Genomic DNA, 9,481 nt, shown 5'->3' on the forward strand with positions numbered 1-9,481 from the left:
GTCTTCATCTGACAAATTCTGACGGCCTAGGAGACACCTCTAACATTGGCAGGTCCACCATCGCAGTGGTTCCTGTCAATGCATTGTACGTTTGATGGACAGGTCAGTCAACATGACATAGCTGCATGACAAACTTACAAAGTTATTTTTTTTTATTTTCCTAAAGAAAACCCCACAGTGAGACTTTGTTTTGCAAAATAAAAAAAAAACAATGCCCCACTCGCCATGCTGGTTTTCTTCCAAGGCGAGGGTGGAAGTTTGCAGTTGTAATTGCTGGTTACTTTTAAATTTTTCAAGTAGTAAAAACTATCCATGTATTTTCCCACTCTATATTGGGTGGGAGGGCACATGGCTGAATCTCCGGTGGCCCTTACTCTGTTAGGCTGTCAGAGGTTTATGTCGGTGGCAGAGACAGAGTAGCCTCTGCCACCAACATGATGAAGGTCTTGCAAATGAGGCACATGGACCTTCAGTTCGGTGGAAAGGGTACTCTTAGATGATTTTGACATTAAGGTGTCATTTTGTTTACTGACCATTTTTCCAATTCTGTGTGTCAGTTATTTTGTGTGGCATTTTGACTTTGCTACTATTTTGTTAAAGCATAAATACATTACACATTGTCCTAAATGAAGCATCTCTGCTCTCTGTCATAACTACTAGCGGCTTGAGAACAGGTTGATTTAGTGACTTGGAGGGTGCACAAGTTGTGATTATTCCTTGAAGTGGGCAGTTGCCCACTCCTAAAAATTATCCAATGTCTTACACCTTTCATTTTGTGACTATTCTTCAATGTAAAAATGAAATTTGTGTTTAAGGCTCATGATCAGATCTTAAAATTAACATCAATCAAAATTTTGCCTGACAGTGGAACACAAATTTCAACCTTAGTCCTAGAAATAATATTAGCTTCAATCATATAAATAATGCAGTCTGGACCTCATGAGTACCTTACCGAACAGAAACCACCAAAGTATTCATTCTTATAAAGTTTTATTGTTTGCAATGCTATTTTATTTTTTTACTTGTTTATTGCAATGTGGAAATGTTTTAGTAAATAAAACAGAGAATCAATAAACAAATAGAATGCATTTCCACACACTATGCAAATTGGTGGACAGTAAACATTGTTAAACAACCAAATATATTCCAGCAAACTGGAATAAACTATCAAACGTGCATAATTAATCCTTACAGAAGCAGGTTGAATTTAATTAGGATTGAGAATAAATTACCACTTTTAGCTTCATGAAGTATTTTTAAAAGAATCTTTACCAACTTGTGGCTGGAGACACATTTTAAATAAAGTAATTGTGGGTAATGTATAAAGTGTGATTGTGATACATATTCAGGCCTTCACACATTACATCTATATGCATACATTTAATTGATAACTACATTTGCTTTTCATTATTAAGATTAAAGTTGGAAGTTTCTGCAAGTCATTACAATTCAACAACACCTATAGCATATACAGGCAATTGGCTAACTCAGTGGCTCTCGTGGGACACTCACAATTTTCAGAGATATGAAAAGTCAGGGTTTCTAAGTAGAGCAGTTGTAGAAAGTCAGAAATTAGGAGAGCCCCCTTTAAGGTCAGAAAAGAGGCACAAGACCCCTTAATTTTCAAATATTTTAAACAGTCTTACTAGGAATCGATAACTCAATTTATACGTTTAATATAAATGTTAAAACCAGTGTTGCATATAGTTAACCAACACATCCCATACCAGAATTTTTGCAACTATAACTCATTGAGTCAAGAAAAATCATTGACACGCAGAATTTCGCCATGACCAATGGCACGTACATATTCACATTTTAATAAGTGGAGTTTCACTATCTTGTGACTTTTTATGTATGCAAGCACTATTCATATAAGACTTTAATCCTGGCACTAAATTGAATAGAAAACCCCTGATAGCTTTGCTTATTTCAAATTGGAGCAGGTTCAGTAGAATATATGTAATAATCATTCATTTTTAAATAGAGCATCCCTTTGGCATTTTTCCACTGCCCTACCATGGATATTTACTCCTTGCTCTTGTACCTGATGAGTGCCTTTCCCATGAAATAGATAGGCCCTAAATTGAATTTAAAAGTTCAAAATAAACAACACAAATCCCTAAATTGAGTATGCCTCAAATTATACAAATGGAAAGCATCAGACGAGTTTGGTTATTTTTGGTCTATCCACATAATATGTACTTCAACAAAACAAATATAAATGCTAAGGTATTTAAACATTGTGACCCTCATTGAAATCTTTTTGTTATTCTTGATGCCGGTGCAGACTATGCTTTTTACCCCAATCAGGGTTTCAAGTTGAACAAAAATTCCGCCCACACCTGGGGGTGTTCACTACATGATATTTGTCAGGTAAATTCTTGTGCAAAATTTGTGAGCAATTAGCATATATTCCAGGCCTGTTCACCGCGAAACAAGGGAAATCATGCTAATGTAGGACCTTATTGTCCATCTGTGGTTCAAAACTTCGCTAATCACCACACCATATGCATGACAATTTGCAGTTGCCCAAATATCGCACCAAATTGCACCTGAGTTGGAATGACAGACTCAGTCTCTTTCAGCTTTGCTCTTTAGGAGCGCCAATTGCTTGAGTGCTTCATCATGATTGTGGTGTCCCAGTTAAACTGTTAGAGGTTTATTCACTTCAACACAAAGCTACTGTGAATTCATTTATCTCCACAAGACACTTTTTCACTCTTCATTTATCATTTTTCATCCTCAACTTGTGGTTTTTCAGTCTCCAAGCCCACTAAGTTTAAAAGATCACTTACTTAGTTTTGTTTTTAAATGATCTTTATTGTGGTTACAAGCATACAGGTATACAAAGGATAATAGCACTTAGCATCCAAATAGTGGGGAACAGTGAAAATGTTCCTTCAACAAGACCATAGCAATGTACCCACCCCCCGCGCTCTTGTGTAGGACGACTCAAATAATAAGATAAACATTAGTTCCTGAAGATATTTGAACTGCTAGCATTCAAACATCATGCCCTAGCTCTTAGACACATTTACACTTATTAGGCTCCATAAGAGGAGTTCTCACAGGAGATTCACATCAATCAGCTATCATAGTAGCCCCTGCTCTCATGTCATCTTCTAGCTTATCATCTAATTGCATCGCTAGAGTTGACACCAAGATCATTGAAACTACTGACAGTTCTAAGAGTGCTCATCACTAGAGACCAAATGCGCAAGTAAACCTTCTACAGCAGCCTTCCATTGATGACAAACATCTGATCAGAGGAATGACATAAGTTATTAGTACGTTATGCAGCTCCCCCATTAGTTCATCCTAATGCTTCCCCCAGGTTCCGAAAAGGCTACTAAGGGTCATCATCCACTTCTGTTGCTACTCTGAGCATTGTACAAATGCAGAGCACACTTGCGGTCAGCACAATATCATTCTGGCACCAAAGGTGTCCCTCCTCTTTGATTCAGGCCACATCTTTTTTGGTGAATATAATGACCAGTTTCCAAAAGGTGTGGTATGTACATGAGCTCTCCAGAACTTACTAGCCACAGAACAGCACAAATCTAAAATCAGTGATATTTGCTCACACAATTGCACTAGGTTTTCCCTAGTAAAAATCATCCTGATGAACAGCCCCAATTTGGGAAGGTAGTTTCACTGGAAGTTGGAATCCAGACACAAACCATAATTTGCAAACACATTGGGATTAAGCATGAGGGTTGCGATGAGCACCTAAGTGTTTAACTACCTTAGCGTTCTTTTGTCATGTGCAACTGGAAAAATTAGGGAATCACAGAGTCTTTACTGTCTCGTTACAGGTAGGAATGGAAGAGAAAATGCAAAGGCTGATTTTGAGTTTGAAAGACGGGTTAGTGCATTACGTGATTAATAATCCGTCTACCTATTGCAAGTGCTATAGGATATAATGAACTTGTAATCAGATGACCAGGATATCTGTCATGTGGTGATGGAGTACAAGTCTGCCAAACTCTAAAACAGGCCCTTATTCTTTCTTGAACAGGTAGGGAGGTAGGTGAAATACTTCCGAAATCACTGATACTGTAAAAGCTATGGATGTCAGTGGAACCATAGCACCTGCACCGTTGTGTTGTAAATAACATCACAAACACACTAGCTCAACAAGCACATAATCACTAAATCAAATTTCTCAGCAGCTCTAGAGCAATTGGTCCCAATAATAACAGCCTCAATCCAAGTGCTGTGGAGGAAATCTGAAATCGTAGGCACAAACCACTTGAGCCTAATCTCAGACTCTGATTCAGCGGAAAATTGCACATTGACTCTGGGTTATCCTCATGTGAATTGCTTCAGGCATTACCTAGAGTAATTTGCAGAGGGAAAACAGGTTGGAACAAGGAAAACACATAGCACAGCTTTCTCATACCTTATCTGTTATTCCAATTTGCCAAACACAAAATTGGGGGATAAAACTGCCACATGGAAAACACAGAATGTGGTGGTAAACATATGAATACAGCAGTTTTTAAGACCCATTTACTTCATTCTCCATGCAATGAGGGCATAAGTGAGATGGTCTTCACACCAATATAGCAAAATCATAATACATGCCCGCTGAACTCTTCCAGCTTTTGAAATATCAGCAATGGTATTTAGAACAGCAGATATTATAGAGTGTGCAGAAAAATACTTCCTGCACAAACAGCTAGGGCCTTGGTCTATTAATGTTTAATAAACATTATCCGAGCTACTAGAAAATATTAGAAGTGTCATCAGACAAGATAACACTAGTGGTCACTCTGTGCAAGATTACCAGTAATAAGGACATCAGTGCATCAGCTCTAGTGTCACAAATGCTTGATCATTTTAGAATGTCTCAATATGGGTAACAGAACAGATTAGCTGAAATGCCTGTGGCATCATGGTAATGTTATTAGCAATAATACATCTTCCCAATGAAGCATGTTTTAGCATTCAACTATCAGCTTTAAATATATTTTGGAAATTCAACAAATAAACATCTGTTATTCAGCACGAAGATACCCTTCTGGGTGAAGGTGCGCTTTACAAATACGTTATGGTTTCTCCACACATTAGCTTATGAGTTCTGAAAATACACACATTTTTCAAATTTGTTTTACATATATTATTTAAACCAAGCAAACGCTTCTAATTTAATAAGTTGGACTGCGTATAGCAGAACTGCTACCAGTGTCTCAGGAGCCTTGTTCTGAACTATCTCCCCCATACTTGTACACCACTGATCCTCAAAGTGCAGCCCGGGGGTCGCATGCAGCCCTCCTGATCTTTATATGCAGCCCCTTTGGCAACAGCAGCACTGACTGGACTCAGCAGGAATATTAAAACGATGTTAAATAAACAGACAAGCATTTATTTAATAATTAATTTAAGGTAAACACAGGAAGTAACTAGGGTGTTCTGCGCAGTTTAAATTTAGAAACACCCTTAATTTTTAAAGAAATATTGCAGCAAAAGAGTAAAAATATCATACAGTATGTAAGAGGCAAGTCAGTTGTGTTCCCTATTGGGTAACCTTGGTTTATGTCATAAATCAAACACAGGAGAAGGTTTTGTACAGAACACATCATGAAGTCACATAGTTCGAGATCCTAGTATGTAACAATGAAAAAGGAAGGAAAGCGAAATAAAACAATTGTCTAGGATCACACAGTTTAGCTAAGGGGAGAAGCTGGGATTAATCCCGTTTTTGGTTTCACATTGTGCAATTCGGACTCTAGAGGTAAATGCTTCATTTCTCCTACACTCACCCTACTGCCAATCCCCTCAACCGCCACGGGCTGGAATCAATGCAGCCCTCCCTCATATCACAGACCAAACTTTGTGGCCCCTGGGAAACTGTTTGCGAGAACCTATGTGGTACACAATATGTAACATGAGCCACGTGGGAACAACAGAAACCCCAGAGGACCAATGAGAACTTTGAAGTCTAGAGCAAACACCTTCCGCCTTTACCTGCTAAAAGGAGTGACTTGTAATCTTCTGCGCGTCCGAAGAGCGTACATTTACCTCTGCAGCAGCGCTCCGGCTGCGCAGGGCGGTAGTAGGCACTGGTGTCAGAGCGATCATTTCAGAATTTTGTGAACTTTCCCGTCCGTAACATTTATAAAGCTACTTGAAGAATTATAGATGACAGAGGCTGGAACAGGATTGTGGATAAGTATTTCTTAAAACATCCTATTATTCTCGTGCGATTCACAAGCTTTTCTGGGATTACATGCTAAATTTGTTTTCACACAACTAAAGCCTCACTCTGTTTCTCAAAGATCATCTTTCTCAGTCGTGGCTTATATTACGTGCAAATTGAGGCCTACCCTACACTCAGAGAGGGAGAAGCCACCTCAAATAAATTCATTCAGTTGAACTGTCCGTGAGCCCTGGCAAAGCACGCATTTTTCTTAGCTTGAAACAATGTTTTTCAAGTGTGACTCGTCAAAGCGCATGGCATGGAGAAACATTTTAGCTGGGTGGAGGGATCAAGATACTGCCGTTAAATTCGTAGGGCACAATTTATGAGAATAACGAATGTTAACATGGAAGAGGAACTCATATTTCTCTATTTACAAACTGCATTCGCGTTTTTGCGACAGAGCATGCGCATTTACAATTTCTGGCATTGCTGCATAGGATTAGATTTCAAACCCGCCGCGCAACAGCTGGTAGCAGTTTATAAACTATTTTTTTTTAGTTTTAAACTATTTGCAAAAGCCAGGAAATAAAACAACCTGACACAACTTTTTGCGTGGTCTTGTGACTACAAAAAACAGCCTGTGAAGTGCCACTGCTATGTTTTAGTCTAATGCTACTTCAATCTTTTATCCTTTTTAATTAGAAGGCAAATTCTCAGACCGCCAGGCCTAATCCCTACACAGTGGAACAAAGGGTGCCAAGGCTTTGAACACTGCTCAGCCGGGCAGCACAAACCCTAGAAACTGTTGGCAGTGGGGGCAGGACTCTGACCCTCATCTGAGCCATTCTGTCCCCCAGCTCCTGATGCTCCCTGTCTTCAGAACCAGGCCTCTTGTTCTCCTGCTTAGGCCAGCAGGAGACAAAAGACACCACAATGGGGGGAAACCTAGAGGATTGGCTAGGTGGGAAGTGGGGAGGCTAGTGACGGCAGAGAGAGTAAATGGGGTTTCACGGGAATGGACACAGTGGGGAGAATTGGATCACCAGATTATGCCTTTTAGGTTCAAGAAATTTCTCATCCCTCACTAAATCTTTTCATTGACAATGCACTTTCTTGACAATTGTTGCATTTCCAATTACTTACGGGAGGGTGCAAACAAAGGACAGACTCCTCACCACATGAAGCGTTGGGCAATATTTTCAACTCATAAGATTAAGAGTGATAAAACAAACATCTAAAATGTGTTTGGGACAGGCTTGGCCCTAATCATATCATCGCTGACTCTACACCCACTCTTCAGGCTGTGTTAATTTGGCCGAATGGAATGCTCGCGCAGAAATAGGCGGCATTTCTGAGAAGTGAGGCAAGCCCTAAATACGTTGGATAGGACATTTCGACGTTAAAGATTTAATGCTAATCATGTCAGTGCTACAAAGGAATTCTCACTCAGCTGGGTCCGAGTTCAAACAGATTTTAGTCATAGAGGCGTACAAAAGGAAAACTCCTTTTTTCTCCTCTCAAAGTAGGGCAATCGCTATTCATGGGTTAGCCACAAATAATTAAATCGGAAAACATCAGATTATACTCCTACCATTACGCTATGTACCTTTTCAAATCACAAAGAAATTAGTAATGGAAAGATATGGTTTGATACCACTACATCTGCTAGAACTACAAGTATCCTATCACCTTCAGATTTGGGAACAACCATAATGATCCAATGATGAAACAGAAGAGCAAGCTAATGATGAACATGTTTCAGTGTGTCTCACAAATAGCATTTGCGCTCAAATAACCAAGGTTTTGCTGTGACGTACACTTGTAGTAATTCTGACTTAGACCTGGACTTCCAGAGCAATTCAGGAGTACACTTGCTCCTTGAATTAAAGAGTAAGTTGGGACTACAAGTGTAACTCAGACCCAGTCACATTAAATCAATTCACAAAACCATTCATGAACATGTGATAGTACTGTAGGAGTACACTTTTACATACTTTTACATACCTTCATGAATTAGTGTTTAAACATCCGGTATTGTATTTGTTAAAGTCCTTTCTATGTAGAAATAGAATTTGTTCCCAAATAACAAAGGTTTTGCTATGTCTTACACTTGTAGTAATTCCAACTTAGTCCAGGACTTCAAGAGTAAATCAGGAATACACTTGCTTATTGAATTAAAGAGTAAGTTGGGACTACAAGTGTAACTCAGACCTAGTCACATCAAATACATTCACAAAAGCATTTATACACATGGGAAGTCGTAATACAGGAGTACACTTTTACATACTTTTACATACCTTTATGAATCAGTGTTGAAACATCCAACTCCACAATTGTTAAAATCCTTTCTATGTGTGCTAAATGTATATGACTATGGCCTTAAAGTTCCAATTGTATTGCTTTTCGTGATGTTTTTGTGGAAATTCACTAAGGCAAGTATGCATATTTAAACCCCTGGTACATGAGTATTACTTTACGTTTTCCAAAATGTCTTCATAAATGGTCCGCTTTGTATCTTATGGTCTGTAGGTACATTCTTGCTCAGCTACTGCCAGCTGCAAAGAATGTAGTACATATTCAGATAACAAACTTTGGAAGTTTTCTATTTGCCCTGGTAGGTTTAGGCTTACGGTCAGCATGTATCCCTTTGTATCAGGGACAATCAAAGATTGTCCAATATTACCTTCCACAAACCACGGCAATGTGGAAATGTAGGCAATTTGTTCAACTGAGAACAAAGTTCGAAATTCCCAGAATGCATTGGTTTCTTAAATAAATGAAAGTCCATAACTGTTAACGTTGTGTCCCTGTAGTCATGGAGTCAGTAGTTAACATTATGTAAGCAATTTGTTATATCGCAACTTATACAAAGTGAGTTTGACAAAAATGTCCACTTTGGAGATGCAATAATAGTCTGTGACACCGTTAAAGTGCACCACACAGTGGGTCACAAGTTATTGAATGCAGCTGACTTTGAAGGGTATGAGGCCTGCTGGGTTTTCTATGACAGAGTCCCCAACACACATTTAGAGTAGTTTGTCACAGTATGTATTACATAGGCAACATGTCCACACAAATGTTTTAAGGCCGATTACATAAGCTCACAGTTGTGCACTATTTCACTTTGCTCATGACTAGATCATTTTTTAAACGTTTACATACAAAGTTATGGGAGAAAATGAGACGCAGACAAATTTAGCCCTTAGACTCACAGACAAACTGCATTTACTTTTCAATTTTAAATCGATTATTTAAGGTCATATAAAAATATAACTACACTGTGAAATTATTCATTTCTAGCAGTTCTGGGTTTATTTGACTCTGTCCTTTAAC

General features: G+C 38.7%; 1 long non-coding RNA gene across 2 annotated transcripts in view; it reads right to left on the reverse strand.

The window, feature by feature from the left end:
* Positions 1-6,150, reverse strand: part of LOC138258672 (uncharacterized) — a 56,352-nt gene extending 50,202 nt beyond the window's left edge. For both annotated transcript variants that reach the window (XR_011198492.1, XR_011198491.1), the window contains exon 1: positions 5,974-6,150. This is a non-coding gene — a long non-coding RNA (uncharacterized lncRNA). The remainder of the gene's footprint in view (positions 1-5,973) is intronic.
* Between the last annotated feature and the right edge of the window lie 3,331 nt (positions 6,151-9,481).

The sequence above is a fragment of the Pleurodeles waltl genome, chromosome 9 (assembly GCF_031143425.1).
Source record: "Pleurodeles waltl isolate 20211129_DDA chromosome 9, aPleWal1.hap1.20221129, whole genome shotgun sequence".
Lineage (NCBI taxonomy): Eukaryota > Metazoa > Chordata > Amphibia > Caudata > Salamandridae > Pleurodeles > Pleurodeles waltl.